Below are 12,769 nucleotides of genomic sequence, written 5' to 3' on the forward strand. Positions count from 1 at the left end.
AGAAATCAGAGACTTTGTAAAGGCCAGTATCCATGAACCTGAGGGAACAAAGTTCCTTTATCCAAAGAACCATACGAATTATGTGGGAAGATGGATCTATTGCAGTCCAAGTGGACAATGTAGTCTTATGACATGGAACAAAGATGAGCATGTTAAATCAGCTGGATGCCTGAAGGGAGTCATAAATATATGGGTCCCAAAGAAGCTTTTCTTCAGACCTAAATGCTTGGATGTGAAGGATGATGAGAAAGTGGTTGATGAATCGCCCATAGGCGGGAGTGTAGAGAAGGAACTAAATACCCCCACGTAAATCATCCCGCCCATATTACGTGTCTGTTGGAAACCAGAGCATGAGACATACACGGAGCAGTTGAACAGACAAAGAGCAGAGTATGGACTCTGTGCAGTACCAGGGAAAGTACCAATACCTAAGAGAATCTGGGAGGCAAGGTACCCATTAAGAAAACTGTACATGCATACAAGAAAAAATGATGACAATTTGAATTAAATCCCTGAAGAAGCAGAGCAAATAAACAGCCATACAAATGGTGACATCACATAGAATCGAGCTGACGTCTACAGAATAGATGCAGAGACCAGAGAATGCAGATATTGTATAAGGCATCAAGAAAGTATCAAGGATAAGTGAAATCTTGGGATCAAGGTGAAAAAGCTTATGCCACAGAAACAGATGAAGATATCAAGCTAGTTTTAACATGTACAGATGCAAAAGAAACATAAGCAGATCAAGTAATCATGAGGCTAGCTTTATAGTGAATAGATTGCGGCAAGAGCCAATATATATATATATACATATATATGCATATGGACGAGTAAAGGATGGATGTTTCTACTACGCATTATAGCAGTGCTGGACATTAGCAAGAAGGCCTCATTTCTAGGCCTCATTCTACCCACCGAGTAAGTACCATCAACTGGTCCACCTTCCAAATGTTTACAGAAGAAGCAGTGCTAGCAGCCATTAAAAGGATTAAATCCTCCTCTCCCTCGGATGCTATTCCGGCAGATATTATGAGAAAAATTGCACCTGAGCTCTTAGAAGCACTTACAGCATCCGTGAATGACTCATGCCAATTTGGGTTTGTCCCTCCCGAGTTAAAATCTGCTAGGTTAATTCAACTTCTCAAGAAGCCATCACTCGACCCAACTGTCTTAGCTAATTTCCGTCCCATTTCTCTGCTTCCTTTCCTGACCAAACTTCTTGAATCTCTGGTCTCACCCCTACTTTCATCCTTTCTGGAAACTACCCACCACTTTGACCGCGCACAGGCCGGTTTTAGACCTGGCAGAGGCACTGACAGTGTGCTGGTCTCTGTCCAGGATGACATGTCCAGGCTGGTGGACTCAGGTGGGTTGGGTGCCCTAGTATTATTAGATCGATCAGAGGCATTCAACACGGTCGACCACCCCACCCTATTGTCTCGCCTTGGCCAGATAGTAATATCTGGTCAGGTACTAGCCTGGTTCAGCTCTTTCCTAGCAGATCGCACGCAGACACTCTCTATGCCACCTTTTCTATCTGCACCTTGCTATCTCACTCAATTCAGCAATCCCACTAAGTCAGTGCCTCGTCTGGGATGCCCAAGGGAAGCCCTTATTTATATATTTTTATGACAAGTTTTACTCTGGATGATAAACCCTTATATAACGCCCCTCTCTTTGAATCCCCCTGACCTCACTGAGCCAAGAAGTAGGTTTGTTTTGCAATTTAAAAGATTTATTGGAAAAATTAAACAATATACATATATTACACTTTTATAATAAATTAATATTTGATATCACCCTTAAGAATATGACAGTGATCAACACTGGGTGATGTTACACTAGCACACTTATTTTATTACTTAGGAGTTGGTACGGAAAGAACAAGGTAGCTGGGAATGCTTTATGGTTTCAAGGAGATGCAAAGATGAATAAAAGGCAGTACAGAAATAAACTTGATATGATTTCAGCAAAAGATAATATGATTACTTTTTCGTTGACAATTCACTCCCCCACTATGCAATGTAAGGAGATGGAAGTAACATACACAGTCTTCAGGAGTACAATCACAGTACAATACGAATTCAGTTCCCCCCTAGCAAGCTTAGAGAAACAGGGATGACTTTAAACACAGGCAAAGTACTTTAAAGGTGGTATGCAAAGAAGGGAAAAATATGCTAAAAATGACTTTAATTCACTATAAGAGATTCAGGGTGGGTGATACCTACTTTAAATTAGTTCGGGATCACTTTAGCAATGCTCTATGAATGATTGTCAGGTTGCAAACGAATTTCTGCAAAGGAAAGCAAGAAGCTGCTATTTTGACAAGTGAAGAAATTTGAGCCATATCGCAAATGGCGGCACTTTTTCCGAGTGCGTTGAGCGCGATTACGGAAAACGTATGATGAATAGAAAGTCGGTTCTCGGTCCTAGAATCTTAGCTTTAAAATGAAAGTTAAATCCGTTCCTAGCACAAACGGTTCAAGAGATACGGACGATTTTATGAAGGTAGTTTTTCAGAAATGAAATAATGATTCAAAATGGCAACTATGAATTTGAAATAGGCTGTCAGGGTCTGGTCAGGTTGGGACTGGACTCCAGGCGGTTGGTTCTGAAGTCACAGCTATCTGGGTCAGCTCTGCTCTGCTGGTCTGGTCTGGATCTCTGGTTCTGCTCACAGTGATCTGGTCTGGTCTCTCTGGATACAGCACTGCTTTCTGGGTCTGCTACCGGTTCTGGCAAAACTTCTTGGCAAGAATCCAACAGCTCGCCAGGCTGTAGAATAGTTGGTTGGATTGCTGGATTCTGAAGTTCTGGATTCTGCAGTTCTCCGTCAGCGTGCTGCGCAGAAATTCAGTTGAAGGTTGGAAAATGAATGTCCTGTCTGGCTTCCAGTGGCTCTCTTTATGTCTTTTGAAAATGGGCATGGATGCTATCCTTCTCTGCCCAACCCACTCACGACTTGATAGGTCAAGGATTTCTCCTTGACCTGATTTGAGAAGGGAGTAGTGAGTCATCAGGTGTCATCTCCATGGCATACAGAAAGAACACTCCCCTCTGCCTTTAACCCAGAAAATCATTTTCACAACCAAACACATTTCCCAGATACACAAGTGGTTGACATAACATGTACACATCATATATCACATAAGGTAGTTTCTGTACCAACTCTGATGTTTCCAAGAGCTTGGATTAAGAAATGACAACATTTTGCGCCTTTCGGTTGGTTTACCAATATTGGATTTTCACCAAAAATGACACAGATGTACACCGCCTCTCTACACACATTCCAGTAAATTTTCATTTTTCCAGCGTGAACCCCGTGTCTGCAATCTCCATAATTCATGGGGTTTTGCCTCAGAACATGGTACAGAGTTCTAACACCTCTTAAAATGTGCACAGAAAAATCACAAGAATCATATTAATTATATAATTTTGACAAGTCCGTACTATGAATTATCCATCATTTTAAAATTATGCTCTGGCCCAGAGGGGTGTGGTTTCCCAAAGCACATGGTGGAATTTCTGGTTTGTCCACTTCCTCCAACTCATGTTGCTCACAGAGGGACTGCCCCTCCCAGTTTCTCTCAAGAGGAAGCCATTTATGACCCCCCCCTAATTTAACATTTGCCTGAGCCAAGGACGGCTCATTGTTCAGTTTCCTGCAGTCCCCAGTTGCTCCTCCCCTAATCCAATCAGAGAGGTGTCATCTCCCTTTGGTGGGGGCAGCAGAATGCAGCCAGGCCTGGGTAGAGCGGCTGAGCAAGTTTCAACTCCTGTCGGGGGTAGTTGCTGGGCGGAATTCACTCTCTTCAAGCCAGGCTCCAGCCAAATGTCACTTTTTTTCCCAGTTTTTCTTCATTCAAAACAAACTTACAATGTTTACACATGCAGCTAGGATGCTGATTCTAAGTTCAAAACTATGACATTTAACAGTTGCAAACTATGTGACACTCAACAGTAGGTCACCCCTTTATTTTAAACATTTAGATTTTAGTGTCTTTCAGTCCAATTTAACTTAGGCTGCTGACATCCACAGCTCAGCCAGTTTCATTATAAACATTGTTTAGGGCTCTTCATCTTTCCAGATTTTGTATGCACACAAGACTACATTCTGCCAAATGTCTGCTGGTGTTCATTGAGATTTTTGAATATCTTGCAATGTTTAAAATAGGCATTTTTAGCTTGCATTTCAGAGAAACAAAGATGATTTCAAAGCGCTTTTTGAGCCAACCGGCACTGCTGTTTTTCCTTTGGCACACATTCCACTCATGGCACTCCTGGCCCATCATGCTCGCACTGGTGGGTGGTAGGTCAGGCAACCATTTTGGTGTGCGCAAGAACTGCGTGGTTTTCCTGGATCTTGGCGCAAATGTGGGCTTTTCTGCCATCTTGGATTTTCTAAGCCCAGAGCACCAAATGTTGCAGCATAATAGTCCAAACGTGGGTCAGGACACCCAACAAGCCCTCCCACCCGACTGCGCTTTGATTTCGAGTCGAGGCGGAGTCTGGTGCAAAGGATGTTTTGATCCACGTGCTGGTATGTCCGCATCATCTTCTTCCAATTCCGTAGATAGCACAGTTCAGCATCTTTTCCTCCATCCAGTTGGATCGATCGGTTCTCCTCGCCGGTCCTGATGGGAATATTGGGCGGTACCCCGGGCCCCTCGGATCGTTGCTCCCGGTCCCCGGGTCGTTCTCCTTGGCCAGTCTCCATGGTTTCATCTCTCCTATGATGATAAAGCAAAAGCAGCAATACTTATTCGTAAACATTTCTCCCCCACTATTGATATAGTGGGGTGGCATATACATTTTATAAATCAATAAACATTTATATTCTTATATTAAAAACAAGATATAACAGGGAACATTGCATTACGTTACTATCTTTTTGATATGTGGGATATTTAAGAGTTGGAACTGACTTACTCTGGAGCGGCCCCCTCTGGTATTGCAGAGGACTCCCCCAGTTGCTGCAGGGTGTGCCTGGGATGGCAACACTTTAACTGATTTATATGGACCCACTTGTCTTCCCCTTCCGCCAAACTACCTTTGGGGATGCAGATCTTGTATGCAACTGGGGAGATCTTATAATTTCACAAGGTCCCTTCCATGTAGGCAAACATTTTCGCTGTTTTGCCTCGTTCCTTTGGAAATTGTATAGATAGACCCGGTCTCCCACATTATATTCCTTCCTGGTTGTCTTCAGGTCGAAATGGGTTTTCATGCTATCAGCTGATCTTTCTAGATTCCACTGAGCATAGGCAAAAGGATGCTGAAGGTGTTTCCTTAAATTCTCCACATACTCAGTTGTGGAGGCATTTATCAACATCTGCTCGTGGGTCCTGTAGAGCAAATGCTGGGGAAGCACCATCTTGCGTCCCGTCATCAACTCAAATGGTGACATTTTGTTTGCAGATGAAGGGGTAGATCTGATGGCCATTAGGACCAGAGGTAATCAGATATCCCAACTTGGCCCAGAATCTGCCACAAACTTTTTTAATATACTCACAATGGTCCGGTTGTAGCGTTCTACTGCCCCAGAAGAAGCTGGCCGGTAAGCAATATGTAGCTTCCTTTTGACCCCCAGTATCTCCCACATCTTAGTCATTACTTCGCTGGTAAAATGGCTACCTCTGTCTGACTCAATCCTTTGAGGTAGACCAAAACGGGAAAAAATGTGGTTAATCATCAGGGCAGCTGCTGTTTCTGCCTTGTAGTTTGGGGCCAGGAGACATTCCACCCACTTGGTAAACAAGCATGTGACCGTCAACATGTACTTGTTTCCCCTAGACGTGCGAATCACAGGGCCTACGAAGTCGATTTGCAAATCTGACCATGGCAGTGTCATCCCCCTCTTTTGGAGAGGTGCACAGTGTGTGAGGGATGATGGCTGAAATTGTGCACACACCAGACACCCCTTCAAGTATTGGTCGAGGTCCTGCCCCATGTGTGGCCAGTAAGCAACTTCTCTTAAGATTTCAAGTGTTGTATGAAACCCCCTATGACCGGCGGTTGCTGCATCATGGGCGTGACTTAACATCAGGCTTCGGAATGAGGTAGGGACCACCCACTGATCATGGCCAGCTTGGGATTTCCTTACCAACAAACCGTCTTGGATTCGGAACATTTTTGGACATTTCATCAACACTCTAAGGTCCTCCTTCCCAATGTAATCGATATCCGTCAGGGGAAAGTTCTCAGGGTCCTCAATGTGTTGGTAAAACCTACCAATTATTGGATCCCCCTTCTGAGTCGTAATTAAATCAGCATCAGGGGTCTCCTTACTCCATTGTGCAGATGAAAGATCATTGTGAGCATTTGTCTGGGACCTACTGATAGCAGTGACCTGGATTTCCCCCAACAGGGACTCTATTTCTATTAGATCTCCTTGGATGGCCCCGGTTTTAGCCAGCTGATCAGCTAAGTCATTTCCAGTTTTGTCTGGTCCCTCTACTTTGGAATGACCCTTGATCTTTTTCCAGTAGATGGTCATCCCATTCGAGGTGACCAGATCATCAATGATTTGGATTAACTTCCCATGTTTCAATGGTTTGTTATTAGCACATAACATCCTCTGGTTTTCCAATTAACCAGGTGCTCCACAAACCAGTTCCTTACATAATCTGAATCTGTGATTATGACCAGTTCATGGAGTTGATGTTGGACAGCAGTGAGGATGGCCTGATGCACAGCCATCAATTCTGCCACCTGACTACTTCGGGGACCGATTTTGTACCCAGCAGAGGGTTCTGGGGACTCCTTCACCCATGCATTCCCTACGCCAGCCACCAGTTCTTTTTCCCCGTTGTTGTCAACATGGTAAGAGCATCCGTCCACATAGACAGTGAGCATCCCCTCACACTTGTCTTCTTCAAAGACTTTGTGTGGAGAATTAAGGTATGCCTTCATGTTGTCCTTGATTTTTAGACTTTCGTCCTCTAGACAGTTTTCTCTGGCACAATCATGCAAGTCAGCCAGAGCTTGCGCGAGGGGACTCTTCTTGTTTTGCCCATATCTGACCTCCACAGGAAAGCCTTGCATTGACAGAATCCAGGAAGTAATTCGGGAATTGCTCACATTTCCGGCCCGGATTCTGTCACTTTGGAGATATTGCAGAGGCTGGTGTGGAGTCTCCACCATGATGTGTTCCCCCTGGATGAACAGACGGTAATTCTTCAATGCCCACACCATTGCCAGGAGTGCCTTCTCACAATCGTTGAATTTTTCCTCCACAGAGGATAAAGTTTTGCCCGCATAGGAGATTACTTTATTGACCTTGTCATGCTTTTGGTATAATACTGCCGTCAAGCACGTATTAGAGAACCCTGTCTCCAGAAAAAACTCCTTGTTTCTGACTGGGTAACCTAGGCAGGGCGCTTGTGAGAGGCTTCTTTTGAGCTTTCTTAGTGCCTCGGATTGTTCTGGACCCCATTCCCACTTTACCCCCCCCCTTCAAGAGATGAATCATGGGTCCGGTGATCTCTGCGTAGCCCTCAATGAACTTTCTGCTGTAATTAGTCAGTCCAAGGAGGCTCCTTAGTTCCCGCAGAGTTGTGGGGTCTTTCAGTTTCTGAAGTGCTTCCACTTTCTTTTCCTGGGGACAGAGACCCTGAGGAGTAATCTCATACCCCAAGAAATTAACACGGGTTCTACACCACTGTGCTTTCTGAAGGGAAAGTTTGGCTCCGGCGGCCCTCAACTGTGTCAGAACATAACGGATCTCCGATATATGTTCCTCCACAGATGCATTTTTGATGAGGACATCATCTACATAAGCCAGGTTACCCCTCGCACCCACGTCGGGCATGGCCTTATGTAGGAAAATGTTGAATTCATTGCCGGAATTGAGGTATCCGAAGGGAGTTCGGATCCATGTGTACTGCTGGCCCCCAAAGGTAAAAGCCAGTTTGTATTGGTCCTCCCTACTGACAGGCACAGTCCAGTATCCATTGGTCAAGTCAATTGCAGTGAATACCTGTGACCCCTGAATCTGGGACAGCCATGGTCAATGTAGGGCAGAGGCCATCAGGAAGTATGGACCTGTTTGTTGAGCTCCCTAAGGTCGGCGCAGAGTCTCTACGGGCCGTTTGGCTTCAATATTCCCAGCACCGGATTATTGAAGGTGCTGTGTACTGGACGGATTATCCCCCGGGACTCAAGGTTCTTAATTATTTCAGTAAGGGACTCCATGGATGCGAGAGGCAAACTATATTGCTTCACAAACACTGGAGTCATGCCAGGGTCCATGGGAATTGTTGATGTGTGGATGTCGGTGCGCCCACAGTCATATGCGTCTACGGCAAAGAGATCTTGGAAATCCATGAAAACTTGTTTCAACTTTTGCTTCTGTTCCAGAGTCACGCAGGCATCAGCTAGGTTGACTCTCTCTTCCACCATCTGCATGAAGCCTGGAAAGACTTCTGGTTTTGCTATCTCAGCGGCCTCCTCCAGCTGGGTGGAGAAGTCCCTGGTCAGAGTGCTGATTTGGACTGGAGGCTTCAGGTGGGAAAGGCAGCCCTCATGGACCTGGAAAATCACCTCATCCCTTCTGAAGTCACAAGTCACGTCTTCCTTACCATAAGGGCAGGAAGTGTACAACAGGAAGTTCCCCCCATGCCGGGTAAAGATCCTGTCTGGTGTTGTATTGCCATCACTGTCACTGTCAAAGCAGTCCTTGGAGATTGGTCCTAACAGTTCATTTCCTAAATCAATGGAGAAATGTCGGTTATCAACCGCCATTCCAACAATGGTGCCCGCGGCTAGAGTAATACTCTTTAAGTCGCTGTTATCCACCTCTATTGGAATGGTGTCATGTTCTATATTGACTAATGGTGTTGGGTTTACCCCCAAACCTTGCTGTTGGAGAGAAGCATTTAGATGAATATAAGCATCAGGGTTTTTCAATTTTTGTCCTCTTTTAACTTTCACTCCCAGGGAGAATTGTCGGGTCCTTTCTGGGATAGTGACTTCCTCTTTAATCTGAATTTCAACTGCATAAGGTAGCAATTGAGCTGACCTAAAGGCTTTTTCTGGATCATCAAAGCCCATGGGATTATCTGCTAATCGGGACCAAGCTTTGAAGTTTATTAGGTCCAAACTGATGGCAAAGCGATTGAGAATATCACTGCCTAAGTAAAAGGCGGCAGTGACGTCTCGCACGACCCAACAATTATGGACTATGCTCTTGTTGCCAATGGAGATTTTGAGCATACACCTGCTTCGCAGGAGATGTTTGGAATTGGGTGCTTCCAGGTACATTTCCCATTTGTCTATCAGTTTGAATGTGGGAATGGCTGGATCTTTTGGGAGTTGGCGGAACATGGCTTCGCTGATGAAGCTCTTACCATTGTTCACACATACTCGAGCGAGAACAGAGTCATTCCCATCATTTAACTGAACAGGGATGAACAACTGCTCTCCAATTTGCTGAGTATCAGCCAGGCTCTGAGCTGATTTCACATCTTTCTGGACTATCGGAGTGGGAATGTCTGATTGTGGATTGGTAAAGAATTTCAGAGTATTTCCTTCCAGTGTGGAATACCACCTTAAACTTGAGGGAAGTTTGATTTTTAGAAATAGAGAGGACCCCCCATCACCAGTCTGTTGTCCTACTGATATTACCGTCACATCTGGAATTTGGTTGTTCTGGAAGTGAAATTCTACTTTTTTTTGTTCAACCATGTGGCACGTGCCGTTGAAACTAACATGGTTGACACTCTGTTATAGTTTTATTGGTCGGCTAGTCTGGGTCCAGAGGACCCTGTTAACACAATCTATTAGGGATGACAACCTTCTCAGGAGGTCATTCCCTAGTACACAAGGGGTGCCCTCTGGAGTCACTACTATGACCGGGTGTTTCACCTTGTGTCGCCCAATTTTAATGTCCAAATCTGCCATACCCTCGACAGGAATTTTCTTCCCGTCAAAGTTCTGAAGCTGTCCAGGAAGAGAGGTGAGAGGAATACAGTAATTCTCCACCCTTCCTGCATTTAGTTCATCAAAGGCCCTTCTGGACAGAAGCGTAGCTTCGGATCCAGTGTCCACCAGTGCCAACATTGTACCCTGCCCCTGTACTTGTACCGGGGCATAATATCTTCCCTCCTTCTCCTCAAGGGGGCACAGATAATGCACATTTTTGGACAACTGGTGGGCTAACTTTCTGGTTTTGGACATTGAGAGAGAAGACATTTGGGCAGAATTCTGTGGAGAGCCTTGGGAATCTGAAAGAAAAAGTTGGCAACTTGAACTGGTTTCGGGTTCCCCTGGTTCCGGTCCTGGGCCGCCCCCTCCCCTTTTTGGAAGCAGTCACCAGAATGGGTTTGAACCTGGGGATTTTGATGCTGTTGGTTCTGGGATAGAATGATGGGCGGTGACAGCTCAATCCCCACATCTACCCAGTCTATTGATTCGGTTTTGGGTTCCCCTGGTTCCGGTTCTGGGCCGCCCCCCCCCTTTTTGGATGCAGTCACCAGGATGGGTTTGAACCAGGGTTTTCGGTCTTGTTGGTTCTGGGATAGAATGATGGGCGGCGACAGCTCAATTCCCACATCTACCAATTCTGGGTTGGAATCCCTTGGGACCCATTTTTCCTTGGGAGGAATTCCCCCATCTCTGAAGGAGAAGATCCTTTTCCCAGGATCCTCTGAGGATCCCTCTCCCTCAAATTGGAAGACCTGTACCTCCTCTACAAAATGGGTCTGTTTGGGTCCTTTGTTTCTCCTACCTCCTCTCTGCTCCTTGGGTGGCAGACTTCCAGGGGTAGGAGATTTTGTTTCCGGTTCCTGGGTTTCCAGGAGCTGTTTACAAGTGGGGAAGGAAGCTTCCTCCAAGGCTTTACACCCCCCTTCCCCTTGTGCCTCCTCCCTGGGAACCGGTGTGTTATCGGGGTGCTGCTCCCGTCATTGTTCTGGAGCACCAGGCCCAGAGTTTGGGGCATTCTGCGGTGGTTGTCTGGGCTCCGGAAAGTGGGGAAAGAAGGATGGATGATTTTGGGCTGGAAGTTGGGCGGATACCTGGGGAACAAGTTCTGCCCAGGATTTGGTGAATTTCTGCCCTCCTGGGGGGAAGTTCCCTGGGTTGGGCGCTTGGTTGGATCCCCCCCCCTTTCGGCCGGAGGAGTCCACACATAACCCAGGATTGGACTGTTTCCCTTATAGCGGGGACTTACATAGTGGGACTACCTCCTCGACTCCCTGTCTGTGACTGGCCCGAGGGCCTTCTGGGCTTTGAATTATTTGGTGCAGGAAGGTTTTTAGGCCCCCCATCTCCAAATTCTAAAATGGGGGCAACCTTTACCTCTGCCACCTTGGCAGCAGCAGGGGTGCTGTTGGTTTTGGGATTTTTGGGCTGATTGTTATTTTCCACCGGTTTCTGCACCTCATAGATGCGGGTGGCTTGCTCAATGACCCAGTCTAAAGATCTTTTCTCGTGAAAGTCTCTCACGAGCTGGGTCATTATGTATTTGGGTAAGGCATGGAAAAACGTATTAACAAATTCTTTACTGTCCGTGCGTACCCTTTTTGTAGTCTGCGAAAAAGCACGCTTTAACTCCTGCACAAATTCTTGTGGGGCCTGATCCTCCCCACATTGCAAATTTTAGGCTGCCTTGCAAGCCTCTTGGGGATTTCTGTGAACAGAAAAATGTTTCAAGTTGGCCGCCCTGTAGGTGGACCATCTTGAATGATTTTGGTCCTCCAGCCCCGCAAAGAAACTGGAGTATTCTGGGGAGAATGTCCATTTTACATACTAAATGCAGCTACTGCTGTCTTTCAAATGGAAAGTCTCCATCATTTGCTCATAAAGCTCCAAGTGTTCACAAACAGAATACTTGGCCTTCTTGTGATAAGGGGTGATGACACTCCTTATTGCCTTGATCTGCTTTAAGGGGTTCTTAAGCAAGGCCCTTTTGCCTTATTGGCCTTTTTGGTTCGGGTAACCCTGGTCCATTCATCCTCTGACTCAGAATCACTGTTCCCAGAGGTGCCCGTCTGATCTTCCAGGCTCTCCCGTATTCTGCGAGCCTGGAAATGGTTGGCAGAATGTGGGGACCTGGTCTCCTGTGTCATGGGCCGCTCAGAGGCCTTACTTGGCAGAGGTTTTCAGGATGCCCTTAGTGGGCCTACTCTCCTGGGGTTCCCCACTAAATTGCACTGTGATTAGATGCCCATACCCGGATGCCCGCCCATCCATTCCTGGGAGGTCCTGGCCTAGGAACCCCATACTTTTGGCTGGATAGTAATCTGCCATCCCTGTGGCCCTGTGCTCATGTGCGCCAGGGGACATGGGGGTGGCAGAGTCCAAGGAATGGGAGAGATGAAGGCCTCTGGTACTAGGGCTCCTGAGGTTATGCTCAGGTGTTTCCCTTTCCCAGCGAACTTCATCTCTATCAGCCCCTGCTCCCTGTTGCAATGCAAGAGCCTGCGCTTTCAGTTGCTAGGTTAAGGCCTTACTAGACTCTATCAGTCTCTCCTGCATGGCTACCTGTTGCTGGAGTCTATCATTGTGCTGACAGAGTGCCTCATTCTCGCTCTGTGCCTCCTGATTGGTCCTGGAATACTGGGCCAGTCTTTGCTGCAGGAGGGTTACCTCCTGAGTCCCATCCCTACTGGCCTGCTCCTTTCTTGCCAGAGCATCTTCCACCCTCCTGGTGTGCTCTAACAAGTTCTGATGCTCTTTTTGGAGGTCACCCAGCCCCTGGAGGGCCAGGTGATTTCCTTCAATTTTTTCTTTTAATTGGCAGACTTCCTGGCCTAACGTGTCCCTT

Source organism: Ambystoma mexicanum, chromosome 6q (assembly GCF_040938575.1).
Source record: "Ambystoma mexicanum isolate Mex_15411 chromosome 6q, UKY_AmexF1_1, whole genome shotgun sequence".
Lineage (NCBI taxonomy): Eukaryota > Metazoa > Chordata > Amphibia > Caudata > Ambystomatidae > Ambystoma > Ambystoma mexicanum.